The sequence below is a fragment of the Pistacia vera genome, unplaced genomic scaffold (assembly GCF_008641045.1).
Source record: "Pistacia vera cultivar Batoury unplaced genomic scaffold, PisVer_v2 Contig820, whole genome shotgun sequence".
Lineage (NCBI taxonomy): Eukaryota > Viridiplantae > Streptophyta > Magnoliopsida > Sapindales > Anacardiaceae > Pistacia > Pistacia vera.
In genome coordinates, this window is record NW_022196691.1 from 50,554 (window position 1) to 70,736 (window position 20,183).

General features: G+C 36.4%; 2 pseudogenes; both read right to left on the reverse strand.

The window, feature by feature from the left end:
• Window positions 1-3,954: 3,954 nt before the first annotated feature.
• On the reverse strand, window positions 3,955-6,732 carry LOC116117722 (annotated as a pseudogene).
• A 2,422-nt stretch (window positions 6,733-9,154) lies between these two features.
• LOC116117669 lies at window positions 9,155-13,206 on the reverse strand (annotated as a pseudogene).
• Between the last annotated feature and the right edge of the window lie 6,977 nt (window positions 13,207-20,183).

The window sequence follows — 20,183 nt, forward strand, 5'->3', positions numbered from 1 at the left end:
TGCTTTTATATATAAATTAATTTTATGGTCAAAAGAAGGAAAAAGGAAACAGTGATCTAACTAACTATGACTAGTTGAGACTTGAGAAGCACTTTAGAAGGATAATGGGCTAACTTTTAGAATAAATCTGCCTCAAATTATGTGCACTTTAATTTGTTTAGTTATAATCCAGAGTCTAATCAATTAAAGGGGCTAAAACGCAGGCTGAACTATCCCAAATCTGGAAACTAAACAAAAATTCTCTTTCTATTGATAATTAATGGTCAAATATAACAAACTTTTCTTTTGCTTGCATACAATGGAGTTTCTGTATCACTAATTCCTTTACTAATGGCGAAGAAAATATTATAAATCTGTACCAATTTGTTTCAGAATATTTAAAAATCTGTAGTTTGCTTCAGGTTTTCCTGGAGAAATTGTAGTTGGAAGTTGGAACAGTCATATAAACTCAACTTAAAATTAATTGGCTCCGTACAAGTAGGTTAAGTGTAGCGAGATTTTGAGGAGGCTGGAATGATCTACACGTCTCCAGCTTTCCAAATTGAGCTTGACATTTCCCTTAAATAATAATGGAGGTGATTATGACTTGATGATTCCACGTTTTTAGCAGGATTTCCATGACAAGTGATTGGTCAATTTATTTAAAAACCTCCTGATGACCAGTCTCCAGGCTTTTTTCAGTTATCCTATTCCATGTTATCTTCATATCAGGGTTACACCATTGGCTAATGCACTGGAGATATCTTAGGGTGTGTTTATTTTAGTATTTAGAATAGTATTTTTGAAATAGTAAAAGTTGGGTGAGAATAATGAGATAGGATTTGAAAATTAACAAAAATACCTCACAGGTTTGTTAATTTACTAAACACCTATGTAATAAAAACATTAAAAATTACAAAAACACCTCCATCCACCCATAAAATATCGACAGCTGGCTACCATAGCCGGAGGATGACAAGAGTCTCCGTATCGGAGCAAAACCGATTGGATATGGTCGATCGTGCGTCGAAATGACCTTTTCCAGCCAGATCCACTATGGATTTGGCCAGAAAAGGCCAAATCTGACCATTGATGGTCAGATTTGGCCACGTTTGGTCGTCAACGACCAAAGATATGACTGTCGTTGACAATTAGCTACAGCCAAAGATCTGGCCATCAACGACTAGATCTTTTGCTGTAAATCTACGGTAGATCTGGCCAAAAAAGGATATATCGGCACACTATCGACCAGATCCAACCTGTAGCGCGTTATTATACCAGATTCCGGCCACCTTTTGGAGGTAGTGGTCGGAATCTGGCAAATGTGGGTGGTGAGGGTGTTTTTGTCAATTTCTAAACTTTTTTTAGGGGGTGTTTAATTAAATTAACAAGCTTAGGGGATTTAAAAATAATTGAATAAAATATAATAGTATTTTCAGAATAAGGAAATAAATTTGTATTTTGAAAATAATAAGAATAGGATAGGGAAAAATATTAAAACAAACGAACCCTAGTTATTGGTATAGAAATTAGAAAGTTTTAATTAACTTTTCAATATTATATAATATGATAATAAATCGTGTTATGCATGGAATTATATTAGTTCAAATTCACAATCAAGATGAATTAGGAGACGATATGGTTGATTTCAATTAGAAGTAGGAGATTGATTGAGTGGCTTAAATGTCCACATCAAGAGTTTCGCATTTGCCCTCCATATTTGCTATAAACAATTTCTTGAATAAAACCCAGATGGGATGGGAAACATTTTTATATGAGTGTGTGTTCATATAATTGTTGTGTTGCGTGTCCAGATATGCCGAGTCAATATGAAAACCAACCTTCATAGTAGCCAAGGCTTGATTCAGTGGTTGGGTTTGAACACGATGGATAAATCAGGGTTTATGCCTAGTTATTTTTATTTATTTATTTATTTATTAATTAAAACTAAGACCAAGATTTTCTTTTTAAATTATAATATATAATTTGATAGAGACTGCTTAACCATCATATAACTGAAATTTCTCAAGGATGATAACTACTTGCAAGTTGAACATAACATTACTTGCAGTTGCCACACACAAACACAAGATCAGGTCTAAGTTGCAGGAAAACACTCTTAACAGTACTCACTGCTTGCAGGGGTTACACGTGTCCTTTTTCTTTTTAACTGTTTTACAGCTTAGCCTATTTAGAAAAATAAATAATGCTATATATACGGAAATTTTATACCGAATCTTTATACCGAAAGACATGGTAACCAGTCAGATGCGATCATGCTGGAGTCTTTCGTAATTAAATGATTGTCCAATATTTATGGACACCCACTCATACTTAATGGACTATCGTTCATATTATATGGACGAGTATCTATTTATTACAAAAGATAGGCGTCCGTCCGAAAGTTTTTAAATGAAAAATAATAAACACCTATCTATCTTATATGGACAAGAGTATATTTACTATAGATGGGAGTCCACATAAAATGGACATCCGTCCATACGCAAAGAAGCTTCCCTCAACTTCTTTGACTTTGACTTTGACTTGGACGCCCATACTAAATAATAGCATTTTTCTTTGCAAAACGTCTGCAAGCATGAGATCAGATTCATAAACTGCAGAAAGAGCACCAATCAAAGTTGTGTAAGCTGAAAAAGCAGGCCTCAATTTGAGTGTTGTTTGTTGAAAATGTCAGAGCAACTTTAACCGTTGAAAGAGTCTTCTTCAAGAATGACTCTTTACAGGTTTGGGAATACTTCCATGGAAAAAAAGTGAAGAACCAGCTGCCATGAAAATAAAGTGAAGAAACATGTGCTATTAAATAAAGAAATGGACGGGTGTCCATCTAAGAGGACGCCCGTCTAATAAATTTTCTTTTTAATTAAAATAATAGATGGATGTTCATCTAACAAGGACATCCATCCATTCATTAGGAAGGCGTCCATGATTTTTTGTTTTTAAATTTTTTTTAGTTTAAATTGTGGACAGACGTCCATATAATATGGATAGGAGTTCATTTAAAATAAATGATCGTCCAATAATAATAAACGTTTATCTATATTTGATGGACGACCGTTCATTCGCGAAAAATTTATTAACGTGCTACATGATTCGTCTAATTTAGTAAACATATCATTCGATGTAAAAATTCGGTGCAAAACATTGATATCCATATCATTTTTCTTTTTCTAAACGACTAAAAGTAAATACAAAATTAACAACATTTAACATTGATGTCCATATCATTTTTCTTTTTCTAAACGACTAAAAGTAAATACAAAATTAACAACATTTTATTGTTATCATCTCTCTTCTGAAAGAGCTGATTAGTAATGGAGGGAGAAAAGGACTGCATTCAAATCACCACCTTCAATTTTTAATCGATCTCCAAAACTATAAATCTTTTTTACAATATCACTTCCTACTATTTTATTTACCTTCTCAGTAGTTTTTTTTTTTTTTTCCCAATAACCAATCGAATTCAATACCTCTTAATAATAAACAACGAATTCCTATCGCCACCCAACTACCCCCAATGGTGGTTAATGGTTAGATCTAAAGCCAAAAAGATAAAAACCTAAATGCTGCATCCCAGAGGCCAGAAGATGGACGCATGTAAGTCAGAACCACAGATTTGAAACACATGACGCACCACAAGTAATTTTATAAGCAACAAAGCCTTTAATTTATAAATAACTATTTTTCCAACTTTGAGTTTTGATAACACTCAACCAATAAATATTATAGGTAACACAGCATCTGAATTTATATGTATTATCAAAAAAACACCTATATCACCTACTGAGAATGTGCTATGTCAATAACCTGTTTTTAGAATCAAACACAAAAATGCGGGGCAGAAACAATACATAATAATAGACACCAACTTCACCAAGGCAACTTAATAGAGCGCAGACAAAGACAACATGACAGCCTCTGCCACATCAGCAACCGGGGAATACGTATATTCTTGCCCTACTGCTGCGCACATTGAACTCGGGCATCGATGTTCATCATCTCATCATATGCCTCCTGTTGATGCTGATGCTGTTTCCGTCTCATCTCATCGTCAATGTTGACATGTGCAGGGTGGTCTCTTCACAATCATCCGCCCATATCTGACAATTGCTTGCTTGCTCTTGGGGGTAGTATAGTCTCCAAAGTCCGGCACTGATCTGGGGAAAGAATCCCCGACTCTGGAAATTCCACATTGAAATGGATGTAGAGTCTACCCTTCATGAAGGGCCTTTGGTGGTGGGGCATTCCCTCATCGTTAATTGCTTTGTATTGACCTGTATTAATAGTAATAATTACTAAGAGAACAATAAAATGTGATAGGAACAGAGAGTACCAAAACCATCAAAAAGGTTCCCAATAATACCAGGCTTAATGATCTCGCCAGGATTTGATTTGAAAGTAGCAGCGCCATCCAGATGGATCAAAGCAAACTGAAACCCGCAGAGAGCCTCAGTGAGACTAAGGGTGTGTTCTATACAGATCATCGAGCTTCCGCTTAAACTTGGGATGCTCCTTGTGTGCACTACAAACACTATGCCCCTGTAATTGTATCAGGCGCAAGGAGTGAAATGAAAAACATTAGAAAACAATTCAAAACAAGGGATACTCAAAAGCAATTTGGAATTAATGAATAAAATCAACATCTTCAAGCCAGGACCACTGAGTTAAGAAAAAAACACTGCCTGGACAATCTTAAAAAGGGATTAGGAGAGGAGGAAATAGAAAAGAGATACTCAAGCCTATATACCCACAATGTGCATCAGATAGCACGATTTAATAAAAGGCGAAATCAAGATTGCAATTAAAAGCCTCAACAAGAAGATACATTTAACATTTTTATGTATAGTTCATCAAAATTTAATTTAATATCTGACTTACAGCTTCATCAGCTTGCCCTCAAACACAATTTTTTGGCCATGTTGCATTCCTTTCTCCACATTCACTTCCAGCACCTTCTTTTCCTGAGAAACCTTACTTCCTTTGCATTGCTGGCATTTATCTCTTTCACTGATGACCTCACCTGCACCAAAGAGGAAAAGTTCAGAATAACAGACATTATCAAGCAATGAAATTATGAAAAAACAGCAACAAATATGTTATGGAAAAGCACCTGAGCCTCTGCACTCTGGACAGACATGTTGCATCTGTTGAATCATGCCCCATCCAATCTGTCGTGTTGTTATTTTCATTCCAGTACCTTGGCATCCATAGCATTTCCCAGAGGCCCCACTTTTTGAACCTTCCTGATATATATAAATTCCATAAGAGAAAACAATCAGTCTGTTCAAGCATTATGCACATTGTCGTAAAATATGAAGGCCTTTTAAGTCATTCAAAAAGTTGAAAGTCTACATGGCCCATGACATAAATATTTTAAAATCATAATTCACAAGAGTGCCAACAGCCACTTAAATCTTTTCCTAAAAATTAGGACTATAATGGTTCTCCAAAAATTTAATATGAATAAAAAATCATGAAATTAGTAAACACAGACAGAGAAGCATGCATTATGAAAAAATACCAGTGTTGCAAATCAAATATACAATGAAATGAAAAGTCCATACAGTAAACACCAGTAACATGGAACTGAAAAGAAAACCAATGGAATTAAATGGCTATAAAGAATACAGCATCAATACGTATGGTATCCAAGACAAGAATAAACACATCTACCGCATATCAAGAGGAAAGCTCAAAAAGACTTAAAAATGCGAACAGTATTGCGAGTCATGCTAAGTGAAAGATTAACAAATATATTTTTCAATCAAGCCAATATAAAACACAATAAACAAAACTCTCCTCTTCTAGTTCGAGTAAACAGCTAAATAAGAAGGACATACCCTTACACTTTAGGGCACAGAATATTCCTTGAAAGAGAAAGTTTCTTAGTTGCCCATTGTACAATTCCTCCAGAGACATTTCAGAGTATGCACAACATCTTCACCGCTTTTGCCTTCTTACTCTTGAGCTAACACGCCACAATACAGAATAATTATCTAAGAATTTTTTTCCAGAGAAAATATGAAGATACAGTAATAAATATTCAGCGAGCTGCCTCACCACCAAAGGCTCCTCCACCAAAAAAAGATTCAAATATATCAAATGGATTATGCGAAGGCCCAGCTCTCCCATTCCTTCTTTAAGAGCATCTTCACCATATTGACATAAATCTCTCTTTTCTCAGGATCGCTAAGAACCTCATACGCTTGAGCCAGCTCCTTGAACTGATTCAGAATACAGCAGATAATAATAGTTAAAAAGATTGCAACCCCTAGCACAGGTACAAGTCCATACCTACCCATTAAATATTTAATTTTTCATTCGCATAAGAACTTCTACTCATTAAGCTATCGAGGAAAACATTTTCTAACAAAGCAAATTATTGCAAACATTTATCTACAACCCACAATATTCATGCCCAAAACATCTAAATAGTCTTCTCCAAATCCGATAAAACACATTGTTATAAACACGATGCTCTACCACCAAGGCTTTCTGCATGGCATTATAAAAGATGCATAACCCATAGAATAACATGCAAGGAAAAACACATGGATTGCACCATCTCACCTTCTCAGGATCTCCACCCTTGTCCGGATGGTTCTTTATAGCAGCTTTTCTATATGCCTTCTTCAATTCATCTTGACTTGCACTTTTTGATACACCAAGAACCTCATAATATTTAGTGCTATCACTCTTCCTTGGAGCACGCCCAAACATGATTAAATCACCTCAGTAACACTGCATATTTAATATAGCACAAGTTAGCAAACTAAACATAAAATAATCTAGAAAGGCCCATATAAATATGTGTTCGTTGTATCTAAGTTAAAAGAAAGTTGATCCACAAGTTAACATGCTTTTTATAATTTTCTGCTTACACGGAGTTGGCGTCACAACAAACTAGCTATTTCCCAAGTTTTCTCTTTCTTTACGAAAGAACATATGAATGAAAATAAATCTATAAACAAACGATCGTCTTCATGCATCAAATATTCAACAATTTAAAAAAAAAAAAAAAAAAAAAAAAAAAAAATTCCTAAATCATCGATCCGACGAAACCCTAACATCAAATCGCATCCTAAATTCCAACCAAATTCACTAAAAGCAAGCAGAGTGACACAACTATCGCAATCATTACTTAAGAAGAGAAAAAGAAAACCCTAATTCAACATCTAACAAGATAAATCTAACTAAATAAATAAATAAAATAAAAATAACTTCCGTATAAATTTACAACATAAAATTCCAATCACTCATAGCAGTTAGAAAGAAAGAAATAAGAAAGATCTAAACATTACAGATCGAAACATGTAGATAGAGGATGTAAAACACTGAGTTGCCACAGAGATACTCAGAAAACAAAGATACTTACAACTAAAGAAGCTTGGGAGAGAGAAGAGGGAGTAATAAGAGACAAAAGCTTAAGAGGGGAGTCTAAGATCGTCCCTCAACTCTCTCTCTCTCTTCAAGTCCCAACTCTCAAGTCTCCTCACAAAGCGCAGAGAAAATTTGCGCTTCAACTTTGACGCCCTACCCTTAATATTAGTAATACTTTTGCCAGATATATGTTTCCTACTCCACTATGAATCATGCCAGTGGAATTAACATAGACCAATGGACCTTGTTAATGGGCTTGGAATTAGTAATTCCTTCGTCAGAAAGGAATAGATTAAAGTTACCTAGAGGTGACGAGGTCACGTGCCCCGAGGATGTAATCATCATTAAAGAAAAATCAGGGCTGTCGTCATAGATAGATATTGTGTCGTCCGATGTGAATATTGACGGTGGATATTCAAGATAACATATTGACGGATATTCTCGAGTTTTGGGTCTGGGCCTGTGAGTATAGTATACCAGTGTGGGTCAATGGTCATATAAGATGGCTAAAGAGCATACGGCGTCGTTGTTTTAATTTATTAGTTCATGTACAAAAATGTAAACGTAATCTTTGATATATAGCAGTTAATGCAGCATTGACTCACACGTGATCTAAATGAGTAAATGGACAATTAAGCAGTTACTTTACAACAGTTGAACAACTTGCACTAATCCAAAAACGCTGTAATCTTCAACTTTCCCGTTAAGTCATTTCTGAAAAGACATGATGATTGAAATCCCTGTGTTTATATACGCCCAACTTCATGCACGACTATTCAGCACACAGTTTTATCGTCCACAGTACAAAAAACACAGTCCTAATAGCTCTTTCTCGTCATGGACGCACTAGTAGGGCTATTCTTCCCCACCCTCTGGAGAGGGAACTAGCCAAGGGCTGAACCCAGTAGTGCATCAATGCCCAGATTAAACCCTTTTGCTAAAGAGTGGATCTGTGAATGATAGGGCACCCGAGGAAGATAGATGTTTGTTCCTGACATTTTCTAATGGATATCCCCTCACGAGAACCAAATCACCAGATTTTTCAATGAGTATATATATGTTACTCCTTTGAACTTTATTATTTTCAGTATATATGGTGTGCTTTAAGTGTGCTCAATGTTATTATCATGCGTCCAAATATTTCGCTTCATTTATATAATTAAGATTAACGGACATTATATATATTCAGTGTTTTGCATTTGCATGTATATTTTTCTTATATTATATTGTGTGTTCCTGATGATCAGCAAATATGGGCCATGCGTGGAAAGGGTGTACGTGCACTCGCCAGTTCCGAGAAATAGAACGCGCCCCCGTTATTTGGGAAGGTAGTATCAAAGTGTTTATATACCCGCCGCCATTTTGAGCGGACATAAGCAGACCAAGTTCACGGTCGATGGCAAGCCTCTTTGGTGCAAGAAATTCGAGGCCAAGAAGAAGGAAGACCATCACCATGGTTCCGAAACTAGCTTTACTTGTTTTTTCAGTTTTTCTGGAAATTGATCCAAGTATAACAATAAATCAATAAAGTATTACTGGATTGAGAAATCAATTAGATTGTTTACTTTTTAGATATAATCCTCGGATATTCAGATGGAAGTAATCAAATATCCCATTGGAGTTTGGAAGACTGGGACAAATGATTAATCAATAGAAATAGTTCTTTCTACCGCTCCACCCTTTCATATATGTCTTCTAACTTGAAATCTAGAAGTATATGATAGCCATTACAATAAATAAAATTGAAAGGAAATTAACTTATCCACTTATATTCAAATTAACATTTCATCTGATTCTTCCACTCAAGAACCAACTTTCCCAGTGCCTGAATAGAAGTTCCATCTTCCTGAGCGCCTTTGCAGCTGCATCTTTCAACTCTTTCATACGTCTGTCAATTTTATCTCCTTCTTCTCCTTCCATTAGTTCCTTCACAATTCTTGCAATCTCCTCACGAATCACTAATCCACTTTCATTCGGTTTTGGTCTCAACGCCTTTAATATCTTCTAACATCACAGCATTCAGTTTTTGTTCAGCAAAAAGTGGCCCAGCTATTAGTGGTACACCATTCACAACACTCTCTAGGATTGAATTCCAACCACAGTGGGTCAAGAATCCACCAGTGGAGCCATGGCAAAGCACTTGAACTTGAGGTGGCCAAGAAGATATTATAACCTCTCCCCTTGGTCTCTCGCGAAATCCCTTCGGTAAAAAATCAAAAGGGTCTTGCTTGCTCTGGACACCAAGATAGGTTGCGCTAGCAGATTGTCATTTGGGCTTCTTAAAAACATAGAAATCTTGTCACTCATCTCCAAACCCGAAGCTAGTTCATTTAATTGAGCGCGAGATAGAGTCCCACCACTTCAAAGGAAACGAATAAAACAGAACCACTCGGGTGATTGTCTAACCATGTTAAACAGTCGGACAGACCCATCATCGGGATCAATTGAAGCGGCCCGTGTGAGCGGCCAATCGGGTAAATGGGTGGCTTATGGGTTCATCATTTTCTGCCCAAGCTTTAAAGTTGCTTCCATGTCCATGAAAGTATTAACCACAATACCTTTAGCCGAACTATATCGTTTTGTGATATCAAGAAAACATCTGTATACTTCACTCGTTCGATCTTCAACTGCGTCCACAAGATCTTTTCCATGAACTGTACAGCCGGGAATTTCAATGGGTTCACGGAGGTCTCTATACTCGCATGAAACCATCTTATCCAGCTTTTGTATATAAAAAGCGAATGACAAAGTCATAGCACTTACTGGAATAAAAACATAAGGTGAAAGATTGAATTCTTGCAACATCAAATAAATCAGTGCCAAAATGGTCAACAACAAGAGCAACTAAACGAGTGGCTGTGATTAATGACTTTAACCATCTTCGTAAAGAAGGAGAGAGCGAGTCATTGCAAGTGCAACGAGGGTTGTGGTACTGGTGCTCTCCGGAAGGTCATCGAAAATAACAGGAGGAAGAAAGATGTGATTTATAGTGGCAGGAAGCGCTTCAAGAGTGGCTTTCATTGCGTTGATGGAGTCTCAGTAGTGGGAATAATGCATATAACATGAAAATCGTGAAGCTTAACTAGTTGCTTGGCGAACTCAATGATTGGGATGAGGTGACTTATACCTGGATTGTGTACGATAACAACATGAGATGTTTTTTCCATGGTTGATAGATGCTTCAGCGTTGGCTTTGTTGCAAAGAAATGCACTAGAACTGGAGGATAGATCCGTAAACGGTGTTTTAATTGAAAAGAAAGTCATAGTTTTGTTAAATACAAATGGATCATATTCAATCTTAGAGCAGTGGGCGATTCAGTAATTTTAAATTCTTATTTAATTACAGGGTTTGAAAATGGAATCCGTGTGCTACAATTATGTAACGACAATTTAATTATAAAAAAATTTAAGTTGCTCCAAAACATTCATATATAAAGGTTTAGGAAATTAGGTTAAAAGTAACGGGTACAGTTATCGCCACGACGTCCTCTTCCGTTTGGTTTACAGTGAGCTTTACGCCAATATCTCATTCTGACTTGTTGCACAGCCGGCGGCTTAATTATACTAAATTATTAATTAGAATAATATACACATACATCATTCTCATAAACATTACGTGGTAAGATATAATTGGATGAAAGTTTAATTTTAACTTTAAATTAGTCCATTATATCTTGCCACATAATGTTGTATGAGAAATATTGTATGAAAATATGTATGTGTAGTATTACTCAATTATTAATCAATCCATTACAACCAGTTTTTTATACTAGAGCTAGACCCTGTTAAAGGTCCGATCCTCTTGTCGGACGGTCCAACACGGATTTGACTAGTAACGTCATATGCTGTTAGCATGATGTAATAAAATTTTAAAACTTTAATAATTTAAATTTATAAAATAAATCCATTAGTTTTTTGACTCGATGGTTGAATGGCGGTTCGACATGTTCCCACTGATTCAATCCGAATCAATCTGGTCATGACTAAAATGAGGTTTAGCCATTTAGTGGACCGAATAGGAAATGACCGATCCGATATGGGGTTTAAAAACATGATTACAACTTATGGAGTCAGATTCTATTAGTTGACAAAACAAGGTTATATTTTCTCTCAAAACCATTGAATACATACATTAATTGTAATTATCATTATACTACAATTTAAATTAAAAAAGTAAATTGATATATGGTTATTGTTATTTTATTCTCCCGCTCAATGGTGTATAAGAATGTAGACAATTACAACGGACAAGAATCAGAATTGAAAATGAAAATGTGCAGGCAGACAACAAGCTTGTAGATCCAAAACCGATCAGACGCAATAATCCAATATCAAGAAGAAATACAAATACCTAAAAAATAATAAAATAAAGAAAGACCGTCTTTCATAATTGTATTAACGGTAGTTGTTATTTATTAGTAATGCCTGTCTGATTCTCCACTCAAATACCAATTTTGATAGTGCAGTTATGAAGATCCATCTTCCATTAAAGCCTTTGCAGCTGCATTCTTCAACCCTTCCATACGCTTCCGAATTTTATTCCCTTCATTTCCTTCCATTAATTCTTTAATAACTTTTGCGATTTCCTCTCGAACCACCAAGCCACTTTCATTAGGTTTGGTCTCAATGCCACTGAAAATCCTCAGTTAAAATTGCCAGCATCATTTTTTGTTCTGCATAAAGTGGCCAAGCAATTAGTGGTACACCATTAACAACACTCTCCAGAGTTGAATTCCAACCGCAATGCGATAGGAATCCGCCAGTTGAGCCATGGCTAAGAACTTGAGCCTGTGGTGCCCAAGAGGATACAACTAGACCTCTTCCTTTGGTCCTTTCCAAAAACCCATTTGGTAAGAAGTCAAAAGGGTCCTTTAGGGATTGGACACTGAAAAATGTTGCATCAGAAGATTCATCATTTGGGCTTTTTACAACCCATAAGAATCTTTGCTCACTCATCTCCAAACCATAAGCCAGTTCATTGAGTTGAGCATGAGACAGGGTTCCACCACTTCCAAACGAGACAAACACAACTGAGCCACTGGGCTGATTGTCTAACCATTTTAAACAATCAGACTCATACTCATTAGTGGGATCAATTGAATTGGTCCTGATGAGTGGCCCAATTGGATAAATAGGTGGTTTGCTGGGTTCTTCTTCTTGCAAAACTTTCAAAGCTCCAGTCTCCATTTCGGTAAATGTATTCACCACAATACCTTTGACCAAACCAAGTCGTTTTGTAATGTCAAGAAACAATCTGTAAGCGTCACTCTTTCGGTTTTGAAGCGCTTCTAGGAGATCCATTCCATGAAGTGGAATGCATCCAGGAATTTCAATGGGTTCGGGGTGGTCTCTAAACTCACATGAAACGATCTCATCAAGCTTCGGGAGATGAAAAAAGAGTGACAAAGACATGGCACTAGATGGGATGAAAAGGTAAGGCGCAAGATTATATTCCTTAGCAACATCAAGTGCATCAATGCTAAGAAGGTCAACAAAAAATGCAACCAATCTTGTATTCTTGATTAACGACTTTAAAACAACACGTAGAGAAGAAAGTGAACGATTTATCGAAAGGGCAATGAGCACTGGAATCTCGATGTCTTCATGCAGATCATCGAAACTTACTGGAGGAAGAAAAATTAGGTCTATTTTCTGAGGAAGGTCTTGGAGAGCAGCTTTCACGGCGTTGGGTGGAGACCCTATAGTAGGAATAATGCATGTGACATGAAAGTTGTGAAGATGAACTAGATGTTTAGCAAATTGGATGAATGGAATGAGGTGACCCATCCCTGGACTTGGTAGAATAACAACATTATGTGTTTGTGCCATGGTTGGCTGTTGTGAAAAAGTTTCAACACAGCAGAGTATTTAGCTCTTCTCATATTTTTTTGGTACGTGAACAATAAATAATACAACATGCTCTTCTCATATTTTTTTCGTACGTGAACAGTAAATATTACAACATGCTCTTCTTACGTTTTTTTCCTACGTGAACAGTAAATATTACAGCATGCTCTTCTTACGTTTTCGTACGTGAACAGTAAATAGTACAATTGTTGACACGTGATTTTGATACCAACTAAACGCACGTGTGAAATACTGAGTTTGCCCAAAAGACATACATGATTGGGGGATTGAGAATGTAAATAATGGCAAAATAATATTTAAAGTGGTTTGGATGCTTAACCAAACGAATCCTATATCCACTGATATTTTATTTATATTTGAGGGATCAGGTCGCAGACTAGTGAGCTGATGAGAGTACAACTGAGAGAGAGATAGAGAGATATTACAGAGAGAAAATAGCTAATCAAGTACAAATCCTCATTTGCGTCCCGTTATTCACCTACTCGCGCGATCTCCAGTCTTTGTGCAGGGATTGGACATGTGGACGTACTTCAGCCTTTCGTCAGTCTGGCATGCACCCACTACACTGACAAGAGCATGCTACTCACTGGTCACTTGCGTTGACTAGACTCTACGTCAACCCTATTTTTCTAGGTATAACAACAACATTTATACATACAGATCATTCTTCTCCACCGTTTGATCATTAACAACTAACTAAATTCAGTTCGTTTGATCTGCAACTTGCGTCTTCCCTTCCAGATCAACTTGTATTCTGTTTTGCAACATCCACCTGCATGCTGTTAGTTAAGGAAAATGATAGAGTTACTGAAAAGTTTACATCGAATTTGTACACCGAATGACGTGACAAAATCCTGACCGTTGATTAATATTTACTGATAATAAATCAATGATCAGGATTATGTCACGTCATTCGATGCATAAAACAGGCTGTTGACTTTTACTCTGAGCTACCACCGCTACAATATCAGAATAATTATCTAAGAATTTTTTTCCCAGAGAAAATATGAATGATACAGTAATAAATATTAGCGAGCTGCCTCACCACCAAAGGCTCCTCCACCAAAAAAAGATTCAAATATATCAAATGGATTATGCGAAGGCCAGCTCCTCCATTCCTTCTTTAAGAGCATCTTCACCATATTGATCATAAATCTCTCTTTTCTCAGGATCGCTAAGAACCTCATACGCTTGAGCCAGCTCCTTGAACTGATTCAGAATACAGCAGATAATAATAGTTAAAAAGATTGCAACCCCTAGCACAGGTACAAGTCCATACCTACCCACTTAAATATTTTAATTTTTATTGCATAAGAACTCTACTCATTAAGCATATCGAGGAAAACATTTCTAACAAAGCAAATTATTGCAAACATTCTTATCTACACCCCACAATATTCATGCCCAAAACATCTAAATAGTCTTCTCCAAATCGATAAAACACATTGTTATAACACGATGCTCTACCACCCAGGCTTTCGCATGGCATTATAAAGAGCATAACCCATAGAATAACATGCAAGGAAAAACACTGGATTGCACCATCTCACCTTCTCAGGATCTCCTGTCAGGATGGTTCTTTATAGCAGCTTTTCTATATGCCTTTCAATTCATCTTGACTTTCACTTTTTGATACACCAAGAAACTCATAATATTTAGTGCTATCACTCTTCCTTGGAGCACGCCCAAACATGATTAAATCACCTCAGTAACACTGCATATTTAATATAAGCACAAGTTAGCAAACTAAACTAAAAATAATCTAGAAAGGCCATATAAATATGTGTTCGTTGGATCTATAAGTTAAAAAGAAGTTGATCCACAAGTATAATGCTTTTTATTAATTTCTGCTTACAGGAGTTGGCGTCACAACAAACTAGCTATATTTCCAAGTTTTCTCTTTCTTTACGAAAGAACATATGAATGAAAATAAATCTATAAACAAACGATCGTCTTCATGCATCAAATATTCAACAATTTAAAAAAAAAAAAAAAAAAAAAAAAAAAAAATTCCAAATCATCGATCCGACGAAACCCTAACATCAAAACGCATCCTAAATTCCAACCAAATTCACTAAATGCAAGCAGAGTGACACAACTATCGCAATCAACTTAAGAAGGAAAAGAAAACCCTAATTTCAACATCTAACAAGATAAATCTAACTAAATAAATAAATAAATAAAATAACTCTCCGTATAAATTTAACACAAAATTCCACAATCATAGCAGTTAGAAAGAAAGAAATAAAAAGATCTAAACATTACAGATCGAAACATGTAGATAGGGATGTAAAACACGAGTTGCCACAGAGATACTCAGAAAACAAAGATACTTACAACTAAAGAAGCTTCGGGAGAGAGAAGAGGGAGTAATAGAGAGCAAAAGCTTAAGAGGGGGAGTCTAAGATCGTCCCTCAACTCTCTCTCTCTCTCTCAAGTCCAACTCTCAAGTCTCCTCACAAAGGCCAGAGAAAATTTGCTGCTCACCTTTGACGCCCTTTACCCTAATATTAGTATACTTTTGCCAGATATATGTTTCCTACTTCCACTATGACTCATTGCCACGTGGAATTAAAATAGACCAATGGACCTTGGTAATGGGCTGGAATTAGTAATTCCTTCGTCAGAAAGGAATAGATTAAAGTTACCTAGAGTGGACGAGGTCACGTGCCCCGAGGATGTAATCATCTCATTAAAGAAAAATCAGGGCTGTCGTATAGATAGATATTGTGTCGTCCGATGTGAATATTGACGGTGGATATTCAAGAAACATATTGACGGATATTCTCGAGTTTTGGGTCTGGGCCTGTGAGTATAGTATACCAGTGTGGGTCAATGGTCATATAAGATGGCTAAAGAGCTACGGCGTCGTTTGTTTTTTATTAGTTCAGTACAAACATGTAAACGTAATTTTGATATAACAGTTACATGCAGCATTGACTCACACGTGATCTAAATGAGTAAATGGACATATAAGCAGTTACTTTACAACAGTTGAACACTTGCACCTACTCAAAAACGCTGTAATCTTCAACTTTCCCGTTAAGTCATTTCTGAAAAGACATGATGATTGAAATCCTGTGTTTATATACGCCCCAACTTCATGCACGACTATTCAGCACACAGTTTTATCGTCCACAGTACAAAAAACACAGTCCTTAATAGCTCTTTCTCGTCATGGACGCACCTAGTAGGGCTATTCTTCCCCAACCCTTGGAGAGGGAACTAGCCAAAGGGCTGAACCCAGTAGTGCATCAATGCCCAGATTAAACCCTTTTGCTAAAGAGTGGAATCCGTGAATGATAGGGCACCCGAGGAAGATAGATGTTTGTTCCTGACATTTTCTAATGGATATCCTCACGGAGAAACAAATCACCAGATTTTTCAATGAGTATATATATGTTACTCCCTTTTGAACTTATTATTTTCAGTTCATATATGGGTGCTTTTAATGTGTGCTCAATGTTATATCATGCGTCCATATTTCGCTTCATTATATACTTAAGATATACGTACATTATTATATATATTCAGTGTTTTGCATTTGCATGTATATTTTTCTTATATTATATGTGTGTTCCTGATGATCAGCAAATATGGGCCATGCGTGGAAAGGGTGTACGTGCACTCGCCAGTTCCGAGAAATATGAACGCGCCCCGTTATTTGGGAAGGTAGTATTCAAAGTGTCTTTATACCCGCCGCCATTTTGAGCGGACATAAGCAGACCAAGTTCACGGTCGATGGCAAGCCTCTTTGGTGCAAGAAATTCGAGGGCAAGAAGAAGGAAGACCATCACCATGGTTCCGACAAATAGCTTTACTTGTTTTTTCAGTTTTTCTGGAAATTGACCAAGTATAACAATAAATCAATAAAGTATTCTACTGGATTGAGAAATCAATTAGATTGTTTATCTTTTTAGATATAATCCTTCGGATTATTCAGATGGAAGTAATCAAATATCCATTGGGAGTTTGGAAGACTGGGACAATGATTAATCAATAGAAATATGTTTTCTACCGCTCCACCCTTTTCATATATGTCTTCTAACTGAAATCTATAGAAGTATATGATATGCCATTACAATAAATAAATTGAAAGGAAATAACTTATCCACTTATATTCAAATTAACATTTCATCTGATTCTTCCACTCAAGAACCAACTTTCCCAGTGCCTGATAGAAGTTCCATCTTCCTTGAGCGCCTTTGCAGCTGCATCTTTAACTCTTTCATACGTCTGTCAATTTTATCCTTTTCTCTTCCATTAGTCCTCACAATTCTTGCAATCTCCTCAGAATCACTAATCCACTTTCATTCGGTTTTGGTCTCAACGCCACTTATATATTCTGATAACATCACAGCATTCAGTTTTTGTTCAGCAAAAAGTGGCCAAGCTATAGTGGTAACCATTCACAAAACTCTCTAGGATTGAATTCAACCACAGTGGGTCAAGAATCCACCAGTGGAGCCATGGCAAAGCACTTGAACTTGAGGTGCCCAAGAAGATATTACTAGACCCTCCCCTTGGTCCTCTCGCGAAATCCCTTCGGTAAAAAATCAAAAGGGTCTTGCTGCTCTGGACACAAGATAGGTTGCGCTAGCAGATTCGTCATTTGGGCTTCTAAAACCCATAGAAATCTTTGCTCACTATCTCCAAACCGAAGCTAGTTCATTTATGAGCGCGAGATAGAGTCCCACCACTTCCAAAGGAAACGAATAAAACAGAACCTGGCTGATTGTAAACATGGTAAACAGTCGGACATAGACCCATCATCGGGATCAATTGAAGCGGCCGTGTGAGCGGCCCAATCGGGTAAATGGGTGGCTTACTGGGTATCATTTTTGCCCAAGCTTTTAAAGCTCCTGCTCCATGTCCATGAAAGTATTAACCACAATACCTTTAGCCGAACTATATCGTTTTGTGATATCAAGAAACCATCTGTATACTTCACTCGTTCGATCTTCAACTGCGTCACAAGATCTTTCCATGAACTGGTATACAGCCGGGGATTTCAAGGGTTCACGGAGGTCTCTATACTCGCATGAAACCATCTTATCCAGCTTTTGTATATAAAAAGCGAATGACAAAGTCATAGCACTTACTGAATAAAAACATAAGGTGAAAGATGAATTCCTTTGCAACATCAAATAAATCTGTGCCAAAATGGTCAACAACAAGAGCAACTAACGAGTGGCTGTGATTAATGACTTTAACTCATCTCGTAAAGAAGGCAGAGAGGAGTCATTGCAAGTGCAACGAGGGTTGTGGTACTGGTGCTCTCCGGAAGGTCATCGAAACTAACAGGAGGAAGAAGATGTGATTTATAGTGGCAGGAAGCGCTTCAAGAGTGGCTTTCATTGCGTTTGATGGAGTTCAGTAGTGGGAATAATGCATATAACATGAAAATCGTGAAGCTTAACTGTTGCTTGGCGAACTCAATGATTGGGATGAGGTGACTTATACCTGGACTTGTACGATAACAACATGAGATGTTTTTTTCCATGGTTGATAGATGCTTCAGCGTGGCTTTGTTGCAAAGAAATGCACTAGAACTGGAGGATATGATCCGTAAACGGTGTTTTAATTGAAAAGAAAGTCATAGTTTTGTTAAATACAAATGGATCAATATATCTAGAGCAGTGGCGATTCAGTAATTTTAAATTCTTATATTACAGGGTTTGAAAATGGAATCCGTGTGCTACAAATGTAACGACAATTTAATTATAAAAAATTTAAGTTGCTCCAAAACATCATATATAAAGGTTTAGGAAATTAGGTTAAAAGTAACGGTAACGTTATCGCCATCCGACGTCCTCTTCCGTTTGGTTTACAGTGAGCTTTACGCCAATTTTATTCTGACTTCTGTTGCACAGCCGGCGGCTTAATTTATACTAAATATAATTAGAATAATACTACACATAAATCATTCTCATACAACATTACGTGGTAAGATATAATGGATGAAAGTTAATTTTAACTTTAAATTAGTCCATTAATCTTGCCACATAATGTTGTATGGAAATTGTATGAAAATAATGTAGTGTAGTATACTCAATTATATCAATCATTACAACCAGTTTTTTATACTAGAGCCTAGACCTGTTAAAGGTCCGATCCTCTTGTCGGACGGTCCAACCAACGGATTTGAATAGTAACGTCTACTGCTGAGCATGATGTAATAAAAATTTAAAACTTTAATAATTAAAATTTATAAAATAAATCCATTAGTTTTTTGACTCGATGGTTGAATGGCGGTTCGACATTGTTCCCACTGATTCAATCCCGAATCAATCTGGTCTAATGACAATGAGGTTTAGCCATTTAGTGGACCGGATAGGAAATGACCGACCGATAGGGTTTAAAACCATGATTACAATTATGGGTCAGATTTATTAGTTGACAAAACAAGGTTATATTTTCTCTCAAAACCATTGAATTACATACATTAATTGTAATTATCATTATACTACAATTTAAATTAAAAAAGTAAATTGATATATGTTTATTGTTATTTTATTCTCCCGCTCAATGGTGTATAAGAATGGAGACAATTACAACGGACAAGAATCAGAATTGAAAATGAAAATGTGCATGGCAGACAAAAAGCTTGTAGATCCAAAACCGATCAGACGCAATAATCCAATATCAAAGAAGAAATACAAATACCTAAAAAATAAATAAATAAAGAAAGACCGTCTTTCATAATTGTATTAACGGTAGTTGTTATTTATTAGTAATTGCCTGTCTGATTCTCACTCAAATACCAATTTGATAGTGCAGTTATGAAGATCCATCTTCCATTAAAGCCTTTGCAGCTGCATTCTTCAACCCTTCCATACGCTTCCGAATTTATTCCCTTCATTTCCTCATTAATTCTTTAATAACTTTTGCGATTTCCTCTCGAACCACCAAGCCACTTTCATTAGGCTTTGGTCTCA